Below are 21,964 nucleotides of genomic sequence, written 5' to 3'. Positions count from 1 at the left end.
AAAAGAACACGTCGGGACCCTTACTTTTTGACGAAGAAATCGATCGCACAATTCGTAGAAACCAAAGAGAAATAAGGCGCAGCTTAAGATACAAGGAGAACGAGTAAGAAGACGATACTCAACCCCCAACCGAAGAGATGGCTGAAAACCAAAACAATCAGCTACCTCCTGCAATTGCGGCTAATCAAAATCCTGCTCCACATACTATGTATGATTATGCTAAACCTTCTTTAATAGGAACTGAGTCTAGCATAGTTAGACCGGTTGTAGCTGCAAATACTTTTGAACTGAAACCTAATACAATTCAAATGATACAACAGTTTGTTTAGTTTGATGGTTTGTAAGATGAAGATCCCAACGCTCACTTAGCAAACTTTCTGGGATTTTACGATACATTTAAAATCAATGGCGTTTCTGACGAATGTCATTCGTCTTCAGTTGTTTGCCTTTTCATTGAGGAACAAAGCTAAACAGTGTTTGAACTCGTTACCACGAGGGTCAATTACTACTTGGGAACAAATGATTGAAAAATTTTGACTAAAATACTTTTCTCCGTCTAAAACGGCTAAATTACACAATAATATCTCTTCTTTTGTACAGATGGATTTAGAAACACTTTACGATGCATGGGAGAGATACAAGGACTTACTAAGAAGGTGCCCTCACCATGGGTTACCGCTTTGGCTTCAAGTGCAAACATTCCACAATGGTCTGAATCCCTCGGCTCGGCAAATGGTTGACGCAGCTGCTGGCGGAACCATCAACAATAAAACACCGGAAGATGTATATGAGTTTATAGAGGAGATGTCACTGAATAACTATAGTGGCAAGTTATGAGGACAAAGCCAACAAAAACAGCCGACGTTTATAACGTCAACTCAGTTACTATGCTGTCAAATCAGGTAGAACTTCTTAATAAAAAGATTGATGGTTTACTTGGTTCTAAGCAGGTACATCTAGTAATGAGGTTTGACGCAAGTAGAGGAGGTGTGCATACAGAATATCAACCCTTCAATCCCACAACCGAAGATAAACAAGTCAACTATATGGGTAACAATAACTTTAGATCTCAAAATAACCCATACAGTAATACTTATAATGCAGGTTGGAAGAACCACCCAAATTTTTCCTGGGTGGTCAAGGGAATCAAAAGCCACAAAATCCTCAAGGTTGTCAACATCCACCTTATCAACAAGAGAAGAAACCAAACCTTAAGAAGATGCTCTCAAAATTCATATCAGTTTCAGAAACCCGTTTCCAAAATACCTAGACAACACTTAAAAATCAACAAGCATCGATTCAAGGACTCGAGACTCAGATATGCCAGCTTTCTAAACTAATCACCGAACGACCACAAGGTAGCTTGCCAAGTAACACTAAACCCAACCCAAGGGAACAGCTCAACACAATTAATATCCAAAATGACGAAGGAATCGTTGAGCCTGAACCAGAACTGAGGTAAGAAACAGTGGTAAACAAAGGGAGAGATGAGGTAGATCAAAATACAAACAAACCAATGACTGTCGAATATAAACCTCGTGTGCCATACCCTAACGCGACAAGGAAAGACCGCTCAGACGAATAATTCAGTAAATTTCTTAAACTTTTGAAAAAATTACATATTAACTTACCATTTATTGAAGCTTTGTCGCAGATGCCAAATGCAATGAAATTTTTAAAAGAGCTTTTAGTAAATAAGCGGAAGTTGGACGAAGCGTCGCATGTGGAGCTAAATAAAGTCTGCTCAGCTATTCTATAGAATAAGCTACCTCATAAATTGAAAGATCTAGGGGGTTTTACAATTCCTTGCTTAATTGGTGGTTTAGATATAAGTCATGCATTAGCTGATTTAGGGGCTAGTATTAACGTAATGCCTTACAAAATGTTTAAGCTACTAGGTCTTGGGAAATCTAAACAAACTAGGATGAGCATTCAATTGGCAGATAAAACTATAAGTTTTCCTAGGGGTATTATTGAAGTTGTACTCGTAAAAGTAGATAAGTTCATATTCCCCGTTGATTTTGTTGTTCTAGACATAGAGGAGGATAATAACACCCCTTTGATTTTAGAAAAGCCCTTTTTAGCAGTTGCTAAATCAATTATTGATGTTGGCACAGATGAGCTTACACTTCGTGTGGGAGACGAAACAATCACCCTTCAAGCTCGTAATTCTGGCATTACATCGAACATTGAAGGTAATAGTCCACACCAATCTACTAAAACTGACAATATGACTTTGCAGAAAGTAAGCTTCAAAGAAATTCACGAGCCATGTTCCAGAAATGATAGAGGATACATTCATGAAGAACGAAGGCTACGGATAGAGGAGCTAGACGAATAGCGAGAACACAAACCGAGAACACATGATGAATCGAAACTTTGCCAAAACAAGCCCGATACCTCTCCTAATTAACTTAAGGTTGGCGATAAAGTCTTACTAGAAGCCGCAGATCCTCACATTGTCACTACCACACTGAATGAGGAAATCCCTCTTATGGTACTTAGTATTTTTCTATTCGGTACAGTGGAGGTGAGTCACCCCAAGTTCGGCACTATTAAGGTAAACAACACCCGATTAAAACCCTATTTGTATGAGATTAATAGCAGGAATGAGGAGTATAAACTCCTCGAACCACCCTGACCATTCACTAGAGAGGTAAGTCGAGCTTAGACTATAAATAAGCGCTTCTTGGGAGGCAACCTGAGCACTAACATATTTTGATTTCTTTATTTTTAACCTCTAAAACTTTGAATCATTAACTTTATCTTTAAATTGCAAAATTTTTCAGCACACACGGCCAGGCACACCGGTGTGCCTAAAGCCGTGGCCAAACAGGGGAAGAGATAGGGCCGTGTGATACGGACGTGTGGAAGCAGGACATGATTTCCCCAAAACATGGGATACGACTGGGAATGGAAAAACACGAGTGTGCCAGGGGCAAGGCTCGATTCTGTTTCTTCGACATGGGCATGCGACATGCCCGTGTCGTTAAGCCCTAGACAACAATACACGGGTGTGGTACCCCAATACATGGGTGTGAGAGAAGCGAACAAGGCTAGGCATGGCCGTGTGATACGGCTGTGTGCCATACACGCCCCAGCCACACGAGCGTGAGATAGTAGCCGGGCATGACCTAAATTACAAAATTCGAAAAACACAGGCTCACTTCCAGCGTACAAGGCAAGGGCGTGGCCCTAGGCCATGTGCACCTCACTTATATAAGCAAAACACTGTTCATTTTCTTCTTCTTTTCAAAACCTTAGCCGAAATATTCCCTTCTCTACTCCCTAATCTCTATTTCGGCCACCATTCCCCAGATTCTCACTTCCCCAACCCTCAAACCACCCTAAAATCCACTTCCCTAGATTTTTTTATCTTTTTATTTTTATTTTTATGTTTATTTTTATTTTTATTTTCATTTCAATTTTATTATTTTCTTTTGAAAGACATATCTATATTTGTAAATTTTTCTTTCTTCATTTTTCTGGTATTTCTATCAAGTAATCTCACTACTCTCTCTTTCACACCAACTCTTAATAAGCTCTTTATGATTCTACAGACTTCCAAGCAAAGCTGCTAGGAATATTTTATGGAATAAGGAAAAAAATAGGGAACAATACCCAACGAGTGCCATGTTCAACGACCCAATTTCTTCATTTAGCTAAGAACATTGGCAGCTACCACTTTCCCCAAACACCCCAGCCTCAGGATCAAGCTCCGCGTCCATCTAATAGAGAGTTTCACCTCTTTTGCTCTTATGATTTTCTTTATTTTGAATAATCTATCTTTGTACATTGAGGGCAATGTACATCTTAAGTATGGGGGGGTGAACATGAACATGATGCCTAACTTTTTACATTATTCTCAAATCCCTGAATTTGATCTTGTGCTTAAGTGATTTTCTCATAATATTGATCAAATAAATTCTGATTAATCTATAATGATTGTTGATATGTCATGAATTAGACCATGGGAATCATACATGATTATTTAATTATAGGACATTAGAGAATCGAGCATGATAAATTGATATTTTGAGAACGAAAATTTTTAGATTATTTTCCTAAATTGAGGTATTATATTAAAATCTTAAGTGTACAGGAATGGCATCAAAAACCCAAATTTTTGGTGAGATTTTTGAGCCTTTTGAGCATATAGCTTTCTTTCTTGCTCACTTATTTTGTGGTTTGAGTGTGTCAACATTGAACTGTTATTCTAGAACTTGCTTCGATTATACATGTCGAGATCACACGTATGATTTGATATATTGAGATGATAAAGGCACTTAGGATTTAACCCACTTACTCCATTAAAAGCCTTCCCACATAATTAAACCCTTAGTGAACCCCCTTTGAGCCTACTAACCTTTTTTATTGATTAACCTTCATCATTAACCCATTTACCCATTATTGTTGAAATCCTTTTACTTAATTTACCTTTTTTTATCGAGATTAAATTTAATATTGTTACCTCACTATGTTCACCATTTTTTGTTACTGAATCATAAAGTATGATTTCTATATTGTATCGACTTGATTTGTTCTTAAAAAAAATAACTCAATATTATTATTGTAATTCTCAGCAAGCTAAAGTTGTCATGAACTCATGTAATATAGTTCTAGATATTTATTTGTGATTCAGTAATTAAGTAATAGGGGGTAATATATTGAAATTATCTCGATTCTAACCTTATTTTTTCAGCTTGTATCTATACCCGTAACCTAAACCCCATTACAACCATGCAAAGACCTTTTGATTTGTGTATCATATCATTTACAAGTGGTGGAGATTTGATTTTCATGCAAGCCTATAGTAATAACTTCTCATGTTAGACAATCGAGTACTTAATCTTCAACCTTAAACAGTTTGAGTGATTTGAGTGAATCTTTAGTGAGGATGTCATCTCTTGTATATTTAGGACTAAAGTTAATTACTTAGAGGAAGGAGATTACTTATGATTTTATTATTTGTTTGCGGCTTTTAATGCCTCTATAGTTGAATTCTCACTGTATGATTTTCTGTGGAATAACTTGTAACATTATCAGTAATGATTATGCGATTGAAAGGAATGAATTCTAGCAGTAAATGAGAGTTTTGCTTGAGGACAAGCAAATGCTTAAGTGTGAGGGTATTTGATAAATGCCAAATTATACATATTTTTACCCCAAATACCTAGCGTATTTGTGGATGTTTATCAGTAGATTTGTGGATTTTGGTGCTCTTAATCCGGTTGCTTTATGTTTTGTACTCAAGAGAGCACCAAGAGTCAAAAGGAGCCAAAAACGAGCCAAAAGGGGACAAAACGGACCAAATTGAGAAGATGACACGGCCTAAACCTTGCCACACGGGTAGCTCACACGCCCATGTCTTTCGAGGGTGTTAACCAAGGCTTTCACAATTCACACGGCCTGGCCATTGACCCACACGGCCATCTACAATTTAACGGATCGAACACGGCCTGGCAATCATGTCACACGGCCGTGGCACATGGGCATGTCCCTTTTTTAAAGAGTTGTATTTTACACGGAAAAGGATACTTAGGGAGAAAGAAAGCCAATCTAAAGCCTATATAAACACCCTAAGTATGACTTAGAAAGGGGCCCCTCTCCAAAGCTTTTCTAGAGCATAGAACCACACGCTTGGAATTACTTGAAGGAAAGCTAGACGATCCATCCCAAAAGCCGGAGTTACTCCAAGACTGAAGATCTCTCTCAGAATTCCTTCAGGGGTTTTAGAGTTTTCTTTATGTTTTGTTATTTTCATACTTTTGAGATGTACTCTTATTTTATTATGAACTAAACCCCTTAGATACCTAAAGGGGTTGAAACCTATGATGGATCTTGTTATTATTATCTGAACTGTATGATAAATACTTGATTTGTTCTTAATTATGTGTTTTTAATGCTTGAGTTAATATTTCGGGTATTAATTCATGATTTGATGTGCTTATGCAGAGGAGCAAAAGTCCCTGTCTAAGAGTAAATTTGACATAATTAAGCAGAGTTGATCAAACGCCTAGAAATAGGGTTACGAGATTTTGCTAAATTAGGGTGAAACCTAATATAGGAGTCCATAGATTGATTTACTACTTTCCTAGGGTTTTTAATTAAGAAAGAGATTTCGATTAATTCAACTGAGGGTTAGACGTTATTAGTCTCGAAAGAGATAATAATATAGGTTAGGGAGTCTCACGGATCAAGTCAAGCGAATAAATCATCTGGTTCAGAGTCAGATAGCAAGTGAAATCTAGGTGGATTCCTTATTGGGTGTCGTCTTTATCAATTACTTTTCTTCAAGTCTTTTTCCAAATTTTCTTTGTGCTTTAGTTTAATTAGTTAATTAGTTTAGTTAATTAGTTTAGTAAACAACCCCTCTTTATTTCTAGGTTAAATAATAAAAAGATAGTTATTACTAGTACTTTTGGTTCCCTTGGGTACGATATCCCGGTCTTGCCATTACTATACTATTGTTTGATAAGTGCGCTTGACTTTTCGTCGTGATAATAGTTAGTCTAGGTTTGATCTTCATTATAAATATTTATTACTTGTTACAAATCACACGATCATTTTCTACTAAATGTAAAGAAAATAACTTTTGGCTCTGTGTTTGATTCAAAAATGTTCGAAACAGCACTCGAAACGGTTTGTGGTATGACAATAGCGAAAAAGGTTGTTCGGTTGAAAGTTAATAATGTTTGGGATCCATTTAGCTCAAACATATGTGCAATTTTCGAAAAAAGTTTATTACTATAAAATCACAAATTGAAACAGTTTTCAAAATTTTCATTTTCCGCTCTACAATAATACCATTTTCAAACTGAATTTTTTCCAACATTCAAGACTATCTTCTGATGAAGGATTAAAGGTCATTGACTAAAATAGGGTCAATATGGAATGGCAGTTCTTCTTGGCTATTCATAGCCTAGATGAGTGCTTTTATCCTTTGATACTAAAGATCTATATGTTCATGCAAAGGCGGATTATTAAACAGATCATTGATCTCCACTACGACTGATAAGCTATAAAAGTAACATATTTTAATCTCATTATTAATGTGTTTTTGGATGATTAATTATGCAAATTAGTGAGTTTGATGCTCTGAATCCTTTAGTATAGTATTTAGGAACGAAAGAAGCAAAAAAGAGCCAAAATCGGATAAATAGAGCTGTTTTCAAGAGCCACACGGCCATGTGCCAGCCCGTGTCAATTTCTCACCCTACTTTTCAAATACGTAGAAAAACCCAAAATTTAGGGTTTTTGAGCATTCTAAAGTCTATAAATACCCATTAGGAGAAGACATAAGGGGGAAATCAGAGAAAATCAAAGAAAATACTCGAAGAACACCATGGATTAAACTCGGAAGCGGATCTCCATCAAGACCGAATATGTCCTTTTAATTTGTTTCGAGGTTTTATTGAGTTTTCTTATGTCTTGTGGTTATTCTGACTTTGAGATGTTTCTATTCAGGATTATGAACTAAATTCCCTAGATACCTAGGGAAAATAAAACCTATGATGAATCTTCTTATTTAATTTCTATTTTTACGCGATAAATAATTGATTCTTATTCTTAATTATGTATGCTTATTTCTGGTTTTAATATTTTCGGGATATTGATTCATGTTTAATGTCCTTATTCCAGTGGAGCAAAAGTCCCTGTTTAAGAGTAAATCTAGCATAATTGAGCGGAGTTGCTTGTAATCCTAGAAATAGGATGAAATAAGTCTACCGGATTAGAGTCAAATCTAATAGGGGAATCCATAGATCGAGTTAATGCGACGGTAGGGGTTTAAATTAGAAAGAGATTTCAATTAATCAACCTAGAGTTAGTTGCTCTTACTCTCGAACGAGGTATTACATAATTTAGGGGTTTCTACGGATCAAGACACAAGTGAATAAATCGTTTAATTTAGATTCATAATAAAAGGTGAAGTTTAGGTGGATTCTTTCTTGGGTATTGTCTATCTCATTAGTTAATATTCGATTATTTCCTCGATTCATCCTCTGTTGCGTTCTTAGATAAATTAATTTAGTAATTTTAGATTAAAACACATCACCCCAATTTGTCAGCTAGATAATAAGAAAATAGTGATTACTAGTACTTTTAGTCCTTATGGATACGTTATTCCCTACTCACCATAGCTATACTATTGTTTGATAGGTGCATTTCTCTTTGTCGTATTTATAGTTAGTATAGTGATCGTCAAGTTTTTGGTGTCGTTGCCGGTGACTAAAATATTAGGAATACTTTATTTTTATTAATTTAGCCATTTTTATTAAATTCTTGTTTTAAAATTTAATTGTTACATTCTAATTTTTCTTTTATTTGCTTCTGGCAGATTCCTTTAGTTTATGACTAGAAGAAACCAGTCGGGACTATTTTTATGTGATAGTGAAATTGAAAGTACAACTCGTAAAAATCGTAGAGAAGCAAGGTAGAGTCGAGAGAGTATAGTAGACGAACAAGAAGAAATTATTATTAGTGAAAAGATGGGTGATAACTAGAATAATCAGCTACCTTCTGTAGTTGTTGCAAATCTAGATCCTGTTCCTCGTACTATGTACATTATGCCAAGCCCACTCTAACTTGAGCTGAATCGAGTATCGTGAGAGCCACCATTGCTGCAAATAATTTCAAACTAAAGCCGAACACTATTCAGATGGTACAAAGTTTGTTCAGTTTGATGGTTTACAAGACGAAGATCCAAATACTCATTTGGCTAATTTCCTGGAAATCTGCAATACTTTTAAGATTAATGGCGTCACTGGCGACGCCATTCATTTACGGTTATTCCCTTTCTCATTGAGGAACAAAGCTAAGCAGTGGTTGAACTCTTTACCATGACGTTCCATCACCACATGGGCTCAAATGACCGAAAAGGTTCTTCTAAAGTACTTCTCACCAGCTAAGACAGCTAAGTTGAGGAATGATATCTCTTCTTTCATGCAGATCGATTTAGAAACGTTATATGATGCATGGGAGATGTATAAGGACTTATTGAGATGGTACCCTCTCCATGGGTTACCTCTGTGGCTACAAGTTCAAACCTTCTACAACGGTTTGAATCTCTTAACTAGACAGTTGATCGATGTAGTAACCGGTGGTGCAATTAACAAAAAAACACCCAAAGTGGCTTATAAGTTTATAGAAGAGATGGCACTGAATAATTATCAATAGCAAGTTATAAGGACAAAGCCAATGAAAGTAGCCGGTGTTTTCAACTTAGATGTAGTCACCATGTTATCAAATCAGGTCGAACAATTAAATAAGAAAATCGATAGTTTATATGTTTTTACGTAGGTACATTCGGCGATGCGACGCGATACGAATGGAAGAGGAATATCTAACCCAGAATGTTTACCCTTTGCTCTTAGCACAGAGAGCGAACAAATCAATTATATGGGTAATAATTCTAGGCTTCAAAATAACTTCTAGGCTTCAAAATAACCCTTATAGTAACCACTATAATACAGGTTGGAGGACCCATCCCAATTTCTCTTAGGGTGGTCAAGGAAATCAAATAGCACAACCCGCTCCGGGCTTCCAACAACAACCTTGCCAGCAATAGAAAAAGTCGAACCTCAAAGAGATGTTAATGAAGTTTATATCGATGTTAGAAACCTATTTTTAAAACACCGGGGTAGGATAGAAGAATCAACAAGCATCAATTCAAGGGCTCGAGAACCAAATAGGTCAACTTGCTAAATTAATCTCAGAAAGGTCATAAGGTAGTTTGCCTAGCAATACCGAAACTAACCCAAGAGAGCAACTTCATGCAATTACTATTCGAGATGAAGAAGGGTTAGTTGAATTTGAATAAGGACCGAGGGAAGAAATTGTGGTTAATAACGTTAAGGTTAAGGTATTTGGTAAATTTTTCAAACTCTTAAAGAAATTACATATTAACTTACTGTTTGTAGAAGCTCTTTCACAAATGCCCAATTATGTCAAATTTTTAAAAAAAATTTGGCAAACAAAAGAAAGTTATATGATTCATCAACTGTTGAGTTAAATGCAAGTTAGATGATTCATCAACTGTTGAGTTAAATGCAGCTTGCTCGGCCATATTGCAAAATAAACCACCCAACAAACTGAAAGATCCAGGGAGTTTTACTATTCCTTGTTTAATTGGTAGTTTGAATATTGATAATGCTTTGGCTAATTTAGTGGCTAGTATTAATGTCATGCCATATAAAATGTTTAAATAGCTAGGTCTTGGGAAACCCAAACAAACTAGGTTGAGTATTCAATTAGCGGATAGAACCATTAGATATCCTAGGGATGTTATTAAGGATTTGCTAGTTAAAATAGATAAATTCATATTCCCTGTTGACTTTGTTGTTTTAAACATAGATGATAATAGTGAGGTACCTTTAATTTTAGGACGACCCTTTTTAGCAACTGCTTGAACTATAATTGATATTGGTACGGGTGAGTTAGTACTTCGTGTAAGTGACAAATTGATTACTCTTCAAGCTTGTGATATTATAAGAACATCTAGTGATTAAAATTATTTTAATCTTCTGTTAATGCTAGTGACCATGTGGTTCAACCTTCTTTACAGGAAACCCCTCAAAAAACGTAATGGAGCCATGTTCCAGTCAATACGACAGAAACAGAATGATTAAAAATGAACGAATTTACAAATCGATGAACTAGATGAATGGCAGACACATGTTAAGGAGAAACTGAAAAAGCATGATGAAGAGCTGAAAGGACTCCATGAGTAGCCTGTGAATGGAACGAACCAATTTAAGGTTAGAAACAAGGTATTGCTAGACAAAACGGATCCATGAATTGCCACTTTGGAGCTTGATGCAAATAGATCAAACCCTTTTACAGTACTGAACGTCTCCCTATACGGTACAGTCGAGGTAACTCATTCTGAATTTGGCACATTTAAGGTAAATAGTACACAACTTAAACCTTATTTTGATAATATAATTGATAAGGAGAAAGAAGAGCTTTGGCTCCGCGAACCACCGTGACCATGCGTGCATAGGGTAAGTCGAGCTTAGACTTCAAATAAGCATTTTTCGAGAGGCAACCTGAATGTTTAACTTTTGCTAATTCTTTTAATTCCATTGAATACTAATTTAAAATCTTAAAAAAATATGTTTTTGACCCACACGGTTTGGACACAAGAGCGTGTCCCACGTCATGTGTATAAAGGAGCAATCGGTAGTAAGCTACTTGACCTGGTGAAATGGCCATGTGACCTACATGGCCTGGACACACGGGCGTGTCCTTGGCCGTGTGAGTCCTGGGACTTAATTTTTCAAAAATTTTAAGGTTACACAACCTAAATTGGTCCACACGAGCGTATCCTAGGTCGTGTGAACCTTGGAGCTAATTTATATAAATTTTAAATCAAGCCAGAGGGTTATACAGCTATTTGAGAGACACAACCAAGCCACACGAGCTTACGGGATCTCACATAAGCATGGAAGAAGAAAAAGGCCTGAACACAGGGGCGTGCCTAAGGCCTATGAAGACTGGGTTTAATTTTTAATTGCATACGGGCTGAAAATACTCCATATAGTCGCGTCACACGGTCTTGTGGCCCAAACCCTAAAATTTCTTTCTCAGTTTATCTTCTTTTTCCCCAAACAAGCCACCCCCTTCCCCCCATCACCCACCTCTTGTCCTTTCTCCATATAATCAACTAACCTCAGCCCCACCCATGCACGACCTTGCCTCCTACGCGCGACCCCACGTTGATCTTCCCCTTTTACCCTTTTATTTATTTTACTTATTTTTTTGTTATATTATTTGTTTTTTATTTTATTTTTTTATTTTTTTCTTATTTTTTATATTCCTTATGCTTAGATTTTAATTTTATTTTAATTTATGTATGTCATTTCTATTATTTTAGTATTTTTTACTATTATTTTTACTATTACCTTTAATTTTATTGGTATCTTTGAGTTTATTTCTTTTCATGTTATTTTATTTTATTTTATCTTAATTTTTTTAGTTGTTTTATTTTTATTTTCATAGACTTATTTCATTTATTATCATTTGAACTATGTTTTTATTTTTATTTTTATGGCTATTTCTAATTGAGTTGTAACCTCTTAATCTTCTTCATTATTTGTGTTTATTTTCTTTTTAGTTTGCACACAGTCCTGCACTTCACTCTCAATTGCCTACAACTCTGCTTTTCACCATTCTAGCGATTTCATCCAATAGTTAAGGCAGTTTTAGTTTTCTCCCTCTCTTTTGATATTCTGCATACACTGTGATTATATTTGTTTGTACATTGAGGACAATGTACATCTTAAGTGTGGGGAGGTTATTTATATGACTATTAGAAAATCCCTGAATTATTCTTGTGCTTAAGTAATTTTCTCCTACTTCCATTAGAATGAATTTTTGTTAATTTGGGATTTTTGATGATGTGTTTTGGATTAATTTGTAGATATTTGTGCATTGGTTTATTTAAACTTTAAAACAGTAGAGAATCAAGCATGGTAAGTTTATTTTCAGAATTAAAAATTTTAGGTTGTTTCCCTGAATTGAGGTATTATCTTGAGGTTTTAAATTTGCAAGTTTGACATAAAAAATCATGATTTCTTGTGAGATTTTGAGCCTTTAGAGCATATATTTTTCTTGCTAATTTTTTATTGGTTATGAGTGTGTCAATTTGATTTGTTATTCTAGAACTTGCTTCGATTATACATGTCGAGACCACACTTTTGATTTGATATACTGAGATGATAAAGGCACTTAGGTTTTAACTCACTTATCCCATAAAAGGCCTACCTGTATAATTAACCATTAGTGAACCCTGTTGAGCATAACACACCATCTCTTGATTTACCTATTTATGTTAACCTATAACTCAATTTTTGTTCGTTGAAACTTTTTCCTGTTTTATTGACTCCTTTTTTGTCGAGATTTGATTTGGTTAGTTGCCTAACTATGCCCTTTTGTTTGATTTGCTAAATTATTGCTGATTGTTCTAGAAAAAAAAAGGAAAAACAAAAAAAGAAGAAAAAAAACAATATTGATTATTATTTAGTTCTATGTTGATTGAGCTTGAATAATTAAATTTATATTTTGAAAAGAAGCTCGTTTTTGTCTTGAATAATTCTTGATTTATGCTTGGTTTTAATTCAACATTTGTTTAATTTTTCTAGTTCAGTAATTTATGAATTCAATATCGATTATAACCAACTTTTCCAGCCTCTCTCCATACTCTTAACCTAAGCCCCATTACAACCTCTTAAAGACCATTTGATTTGTGTATTATATCATTTTATAGTGGTGGAGATTTGATTTTCATGCAAGCTTATGGTAATGAATTTTCTTGTTTGATTATTGAGTGCTTATTCTTGAACCTTAAACACTTTAAGTGATTTGAGTGAATCTTTAGTAAGGATGTCGATTCTTATCGATTTTGAATTAAAGGTAATTACTTAGATAAAGGGAAATACCTATGTTTTCATGCTTTAAAAATTTTCGACTTGGATTGTTTGAGACTTTACTGCCCTTTTAGTTAAATTGTCAATGTATGATTATTTGTAAATTATTTTGAAACATTATTGATAAGAATTATAAGTTGAAAAAGATTAATTTTAATGAGAATTAAGGATTTTACTTGAGGATAAGCAAACGCTTAAGTGTGGGGATATTTGATAAGCTATAAAAGTAACATATTTTAATCTCATTATTAATGCGTTTTTAGATGATTAATTGTGTAAATTAGTGAATTTGATGCTCCTAATCCTCTAAATTCATGTTTCTATACTTAGGAGAGCATTTGGGAACAAAGACGAGCCAAAATCAGACAAATAGAGTTATTTTCAGGAGCCACCCGGCCTGGGCATTTTCACACGGGCTGGCCACATGCCTATGTGGCAGTTCTTGTCGATTTCGCACCATACTTCCCAAATACGCAAAAAACCTAATTTTTAAGGTTTCTGAGCATTCTAAAGCCTATAAATACCCATTAGAAGAAGACATAAAAGGGTAATCAAAGAAGATTAAAGAAAACAGTCGAAGAACACTATCGAAATCGACTCAGAAGTAGATCTCCATCAAGATCAAACATCTTCTTTTAATTTCTTTAAAAGTTTTATTGAGTTTTCTTATGTCTTGTGTTTATTCTGATTTTGAGATGTTTTTATGCAGGATTATGAACTAAATTCCCTAGATACCTAGGGAGGATGAAACCAATAATGAATCTTCTTATTTAATTTCTGTTTTTACGTGATAAATACTTGATTCTTATTCTCAATTATGTATACTTATTTCTGGTTTTAATATTTCCGGGATATTAATTCATGTTTAATGTGCTTATTTTAGTGGAGCAAAAGTCCCTGTTTAAGAGTAGATCTAGCTTAATTGAGTAGAGTTGCATGCAATCCTAGAATTAGGACGACATAAATATGCCACATTAGAGTCAAATCTAATAGGGGAATCCATAGATCGAGTTAATGCGACGATAGGGGTTTTAATTAGAAAGAGATTTCAATTAATCAAGCTAAAGTTAGTTGTTCTTACTATCGAAAGAGATATTAACATAATTTAGGGAATTCTACGGATCAAGACACAAGTGAATAAATCGTTTAATTCAGATTCATAAGAAAATGTGAAGTCTAGGTGGATTCTTTCCTAGGTATTGTCAATCTCATTGGTTAATATTGAATTATTTCCTCAATTCATTCTCTGTTGTGTTCTTCGATAAATTAGTTTAGTAATTTTAGATTAAAACACATCATCCTAATTTGTCCGCTAGATAATAAGAAGACGGTAATTACTAGTACTTTTAGTCCTCACGAATACGATATTCCCTACTCACCATAGCTATATTATTGTTTGATAGGTGCGCTTGCCTTTCACTAATTAGCTAACAACTAACCTAATTAATACCTTTCATCCTATAATGAGATTAACTAATCAACTTAATTTACTTATCTTTGGACATGATAAATTAAATCGGGTTAGATTAAGTTGATGTCAATCATACTATCATTTCGGTCTTACCTACCTAAGTGACTTCCTAGAGTCTTCAATTCTATGGTTTAATCTTTGTAACTTAATCCAACTATTTGGATGTGAAACCCTTAACCCAAGCTAATCAATCCCACTTTAGATTACCAACCTTCTTAGGGTTTAGTTCCAAGTCATTCTAGATGCAAACTCTCCTATCAAATTATTAAACATGCGAATGGATGTAAAGATAAACAGAAAAGAGAAAAGGTTGCTCAAAATCTAAAGATCTTGATTTGCAACTTGGATCTTGAACCCTTAATTGATTATTGATTTTAGTGGAGGTGAAAAATAATAGAAACGTAATGTAGAAGAAAATTAAACTGAACTGATGTTGAATTTGAAAATAAACGTTTACATTTGAAAAGAAATAAAAGGTAAAACTAAACCTTAACTAAGAACAAAAATCTAAAGTTTGAATGTTGAACTGAACCCCTCTAATAAGGTTTTAAGATCTAATATTTATATTGTTTGAGCTAGATGACTGAATTACATCAATTACAAGCTATGTAACAAGTTAATTTTGATTATATGGACGAAAACAACCGTGACATTAAAATGGGCCTCGTTAGACTGGAGTCGTGACACTCTATAGCTGGTGTTGCGACTTTAATGGAAATCTACTCTCCCTTTGGACTCGAAGTTGGATGTCATGACTTTGGCTTGTGGATGTCGTGACACCGCATCCAGTAGCTCACCTCTTGGAGTTGTGCTCGAAATTCTGCTAAGTCTTGAAGCTTACTTCGTTGCCGCAACATTCCCTTTGAAAGTTGTGACATCTAGGGCAGTCCACTGACTCATTAGCCAAAAATATTGTCTTGCATACTTAATCAACATATTAGTTTCTCCTTAAGCTAGAATGGCCTAACAGGTCATAAAACAACACTAAAAGCTCATTTTGTTAAACTTAAATTCAAAACTAACTACTTCAAAAAACAAAATAAAATATATAAAATCACTTGAATATAAACTCATTAAGTGATGACAAACGTCTAATTTGCCACAACAAATTGTGGCAAATCAGGTTTGAATAGACAAAGAACTTAAGCAACAAGCAAATATTATTGCTTGAATTGAGAATGCAACAGTAGATATCAACCTTGATATGAAAGAGTATTTACAAAAAGTGGGGTAATTGCAATTTCCCATTAAGACATGTTTCCCCTAGAGATATGGAGAAAGAAAATCTCCCAAAATATTTTCCATCAAAAATAGATAGGAGCCAAAAAATAACATTTAAATCTCTCCAAAAAAATTATCAGATAATAATCGATAAATTTATCACAAAAATGTAACACCCCAAACCCGGCCTTAACGTTCTGGCCAAATCTGTGAAGTCACATGATAGCGTGTTGAAACTAAGTTGTTACGATAAAACCGTTTTCATTCGTTTACTCTTGTTAACTCTAAAATTGCTTACTTACTTAATAGATTGTTTTAAAACTTAATTCATTGCAAAAACTTAAGAAATCATTTAATTTATGGAAAACCGAGTTAATTAGGTAATTCCGTCCATTCTAAGAAAACCCCCATTTTATTTTAGAGAAAATCGTTTGTTCGTTGAGTGTTGCAGTTTAAAAACCCAATAATAGTTTAAAATTCAACATCCAGTCAAACAGTCTAGAAGTCCAGTTTATATAAAAAATTAACCCAGAAAATAATTAAGAATTAAATACCCAAGCTGAAGTTAAAATAGTTTAAATATGTGTGGCCACCGTTGAGTCCTCCGCTGCACTGATCTGTCAAGTCTAGGAATTACCTATGTACATTAAATAAAGAGGGTGTTTACGTAAACTCAGTGTGTAATCCCATAGAAATCAAGCAACAGTAACGCAGAGCACAGTGAAAAACAGTCCTAGGCCTAAGCCCTTTTCAGTATCAGTAGCAGTTGGGCCTTAGCCCATCTCAGTATCAATATCAGTCATGTAGTTTTCAGTAACAAAGTCCTACCCAACCAACCTCTACACACCATCTCCGTCCAACCCTACACTCCATGTGGGGATTAAATCAACCCACTCATCCTTATACTCCAAATGGTGTCGAAAGCGGCACAAATAGTAGTTTGCATCTGACCTGCCAGTATATTAGGCTTAAGAGCCTTTCAGTACACTTCCTTCAAATGATGTCATCCCAACCCAATGCAATGCATCATACAATAGAATGTCATGCTATCACAGATCTATCAGAAACACTTACAGTTCAGTATACATGCTTATACATAACATGTTAGGTACAGAATTCACGTAATCAGTCTCACACAGATAATGGTCTAAGTAGTGCTTACCGACCCCACGAAAAGTTCACAGTCGACTTGGGCGACCCGTGCAACCTTAACAAACATTTCAGTAAAAAGGGCTCACACGCCCATGTGGATTTCCCATGTGGGCCCACAGCCCCGTGTGACCCACACAGCCTAAATTAGGCTTGGTCGTGTGGATCACACGGCTTGGCCTAAAATCCCACACGTCAGTCTAAGCCGTGTGTCGTACACGACCTACCTAGCCATCACACGGTCGTGTTAAGTGCACACGACCTGGCCTCGTCGATCACATGCCTGTGTTATAGCACACGGCCTACTACACGGGCAACCACACGCCTATGAGGCGTCGACAGTGAGGTTTTCAGCTTTCATTGAAACCTTATTTTTTGCATTTCTAGGTGAACACCTGGTTTTGTTTGAAGCTAAACCAAACTCTGAGAACTCTAGAACCTAAATATTGATCAATTCAACATTATAATTAGCCCTTAATCTTTGATCAATCACGACCTCAAAATCAAAGAGATCAACACTCTAATCTCAATATGTAACAGCTCGATTTTGGGCCTATTCAGAACAGTGGTTTCAGAACCACTATTTTGAAGCCAAAGAAATTATTTTAATATTATTTTAAGTGTGACGACATGTTTATAAAGGTGCATAAAAATTTTGGTAAATTAATTTTAGTGTTTATGAGCTTAATTGTGAAAAAGGACTAAATCGCATAAAGTGCAAAAGTCCTATTTTGATAGCCAAGAGTGTTAAATTGCCATGAATCATAAATTAAGGGTCTTTAAAGGGCAAGTAGACCCTTAGATAAATGATAGCCGATTATAGGGGACAAAATGAGGAGAAATGGTCAAAATTAGGTCAGTTAGTGACCTATTTTGATTAGAATAAAAAGAAAATAAGGAGAAAAAATATCATCTTTTTCTCACCTTCTTCACCACTGAAAATACCAGCAAAAATAGGGGTTTTGAAAGCTTGAAATTTTCAGCCACTTAGTTCTTTCACAAATCAAGAACTACAAAATCCGGGCCTAGACCGAGAAAAAGCGAATCAAGTGGACTAAGCCGAGCTAGACGTCTACATTTTGTAATCCAAGGTAAGTTGTATGTGAATAATACAACTACATTGTTATTATATGTGTTTGAATTGATATAGCATAAATTGCTTGTTTGTGGAAATGATTGTGTATGATGAACATTGAGATAATAGAAATCCCGTTTGAACCCTAGGAAATAAATTGGATATTCATGCCATGGCATTCGAGTCATTTGTGTGCTAGTGTAAGACATGTCTGGGACATGCATCAGCATTAGAATGTAAGCCAGTGTAAGATATGTCTGGGACATGCATCAGTTACGAGATGTGCCAGTGTAAGACCATGTCCGGGATATGGCATCGGCACGAAAATGTGAGAGCTAGTGTACAACCATATCTGGGACATGGCGTTAGCCTCGTTTTCAACAGCAGTGTAATACCATGTCCGGGACATGGCATCGACTTGATGGATGAGCCAGTGTAAGACCATGTTTGGGACATTGCATCGGTATTATACCCTATGTTTGAGGCTTAATGAATATCCGATAGCTTTCCAAATGATTCAACGATGAGAGATACAGTTGAAGTTAAACGAGAAAATTATAACTATGTTTTGATTGATACATGTACCTATTTGAAATGTACGAGATATGAGCTCAATATATGCTATGTGAATTGTATTGGATAGTGATGAGTAAGTTGTGCTTATGCCTACTTTTGTATTATGAGCGTGATGATGAATTGTAAAATTGTTGTCATATTTATTTGCATGCGACTTACTAAGTTTTATGCTTACTCCCTCTCCTTTCTATTTTCTTATAGTGCCGCCTAGTTAGCTCGAGGATCATCGGACGTCAGAGGCATCGATCATACTATCAATCAAATCACTTGGTATAGTTGGTTTTGTATAGGGCTTAGACCTTTAAAGTTGGTGTCATGTTAATTTTTCCAACGTGTTGGCTTAGCATGAATCCCTTCATTTTGTATTAAGGCTTGGAATAATGGCTAATGTTCACTATTGATATATGCAAATGGTGATATTTTTGTGAATGAGATAATGCCTTGTGTGGCTGATTATACCTTGTATTTTTGAATGGATGTTGTTATATTGTGTTTCAGGTTAGCAAAGGGCTTGGTAAATAGCCCTATATTGTCTACACGGGTAACGTAAAATTTACAAGTTAGAATGCATGGTAGTAAACATAAGAGCAGAGACACGGCCGTGTGGAGGACACAGCCTCTGGCCACAGACGTGTGCCTCGACTGTGTGCCCTAAATTGGATGCTGATGTTAGAAATAGAATGTTAAGGTTTTTAGACAAGGGCTAAGACACGGGCGTGTCATGGCCGTGTGAGGGGCACGGGCCATGGACACGGGCGTGTGATAGGCCATGTGAAAGCCCTTGTAGGTTCAATTTTATAATATAATTCACATGGGTATGGGACACAGGCGTGTCCCTAGATGCTTAGGCCGTGTGTGCCACATGGGCCATCAGTACGGCTATGTTAGAAGGATCACACGGGCGTGTGCCCTATTTCAAGAATCATTTTTATTAAATTGGTTTAAGGACCTGAGTTGGTTCCAAATGGTTTCTAATGGAAGTTTGAGGCCTCGTAGGTCCATTTTAAAGAGTTTTAAGCAAGGCCAAAAAAGTTTTAAAGTTGATCAAGTCTTGGTGACTCAGAAATGATTATATGTATATGGTCAAGTATGGTAATGCCTCGTGCCCAATCCCGGCCTCAGACTCAAGTAAGGGGTGCTACACAACACTTACCAACGAGAAACCAACGTCCCTAATGCTCTAATCTCAGCAGCAGTGCAAAACGATTACTGTCCTTCGCCTGAAATGAGGGTAGTAAAACCACTATTTCGTTAATCATTTAGCCGAAAATGTTAGGAACTAACAAAACAACACAACTTACCAAACGAACAGTCCACTTTGCTAAAAAAGAAGTGGATTTAGAAAAGAAATAAAAAAAGAAGTGGAAAAAGGAAGGCAAAATTCGGCAGAGAAAAGAAAGGAAGAACGTCAATCAAATTTTTTTGAAACAGGATTAATTTTGAAAAAAAAAAAATCAGGATATATCCCAATCCCCCCCTTTTTCTCCCACTAACCCATTAACACACACATTGTCATAATTGTTCTTTGACCGAAACTCTTTCGGTCAATCGAGCAAAAATAAAATCTTGCATTTGTGCAAGGATTCGAACTCCAAACCTCCCACACTCCAAGACATACCTCAACCACCAAACCAACAGGCCCATTTTAATATGGTTTATAGACAATTAAACATAAGCCTATTGAGCGAGGTTAAGGCTTTATTCAGAAAAAATCTCAAAATTTGCAAATGGCATGGCTTGAACATAGAACCTCTCAAATACACCTAAAACACTTAACCACTGAAGTAGATACTCAATTATGTGTTAGAAATTTACAAAAGCAGAAAACAAATTTTTGGGGTGTGACAAAAAATCAAAAAATGTCAATTAATGTCGTGTGGATGCTTTCTAGACCAAATAACTTGGTCATGCTTAGCATACACCAACATAGCTTCTCAAGCTCTCGAACCTGTTGGAGCCCAATAAAATTAACATTTACTGTTTAAAAAATGACATAAATTATATATATTTTTCGTTGGTAGTTCAACTTTTAGTAAAATATTTGTAGAACTATAGAAAGCTTTCTTATTATAACTAGATTAAACAACAAATAACATTTTTTAAACAATAAATGTTGACTATGTTGGAATTTGACTTTATTTGTTTCTTTTTAATAGTATTAAAATTAAATTTATTAATTTAATGTTAGAGAAATTAATTTAATCAAATCTTTATAATAAAAGGATCTATTATGTACATTCATTTTTTTAGTATTGTGAGATAATCCAATTAAAAAATCACTCTAATATTTATTTGTTTAAATTTTAAAAAAAAGTCTGGATATCATTGTTAGTCATTTAAATAAATATTATCGAATGATATTTTGGAATTAATAAACCCTAGTGATTAGATCATTATAGGAGGAACATTTTGGTCAATCTACTTATGAAATGGCAATCAAGTAATTTTCAAATCAAGCGAGATGAAAAGGAGTTGGAGACAATCTCAACCGTTGCAGTTGAAAGGAGCAAATGGAGGCCTAAGTGATGCCGCGTGAAGTTAAGGCTACATATGTTAAAAATGGTTAGTTTGGAGGGGGGAGGGAACGTAGAATGCATAAGCGATTGAGGGCGAAAGGAGGGGGAGAGGGAGGTTCAAACGATTGTGAGAAGCGAGTTGTCAGGGCGTGAAGAGACACAGTGACACGCACGACCGTGTGGGTAAATATTAAAATATATTGGAATAGGGGTCCACATAAGCACGTGTCCTCATGCAAGACATGTTGGTCCACGTGAGTTAAGAGAGGTTTTCTCTTCCACACTTCTTTTTATTTCCATCATTTTCCTTCTCCCACCACGTGATCTTTACTCTCTCTTGTCTGCCTTCCTTTTCACATGCCTTCTTATACTTTTTGACATTGACTTGGCTAATATAACTCAGCTAAATGAGCCAAAATGATGATTTGGAATACCTACCAATTTTCAGTAATAAGACAACCTCCCCTTGAGTTTCCACTCCTACCAATTATACTCCACCATCCCTTTAAAATCCAATTCCTCTCATCTA

At 35.4% G+C, this 21,964-nt stretch overlaps 2 non-coding genes across 2 annotated transcripts; both read right to left on the bottom strand.

Annotated features, from left to right (window-relative positions):
- Window positions 1–568: 568 nt before the first annotated feature.
- On the bottom strand, window positions 569–674 carry LOC121205664 (small nucleolar RNA R71). Its single transcript, XR_005900740.1, has one exon. It is a non-coding gene; the product is annotated as a small nucleolar RNA R71 (small nucleolar RNA).
- An 8,242-nt stretch (window positions 675–8,916) lies between these two features.
- On the bottom strand, window positions 8,917–9,023 carry LOC121205938 (small nucleolar RNA R71). Its single transcript, XR_005901012.1, has one exon. It is a non-coding gene; the product is annotated as a small nucleolar RNA R71 (small nucleolar RNA).
- Between the last annotated feature and the right edge of the window lie 12,941 nt (window positions 9,024–21,964).

This window comes from Gossypium hirsutum, chromosome A08 (assembly GCF_007990345.1).
Source record: "Gossypium hirsutum isolate 1008001.06 chromosome A08, Gossypium_hirsutum_v2.1, whole genome shotgun sequence".
In the NCBI taxonomy this organism is placed as follows: Eukaryota; Viridiplantae; Streptophyta; class Magnoliopsida; order Malvales; family Malvaceae; genus Gossypium; species Gossypium hirsutum.
This window is presented reverse-complemented; position numbering and strand designations above follow the sequence as displayed.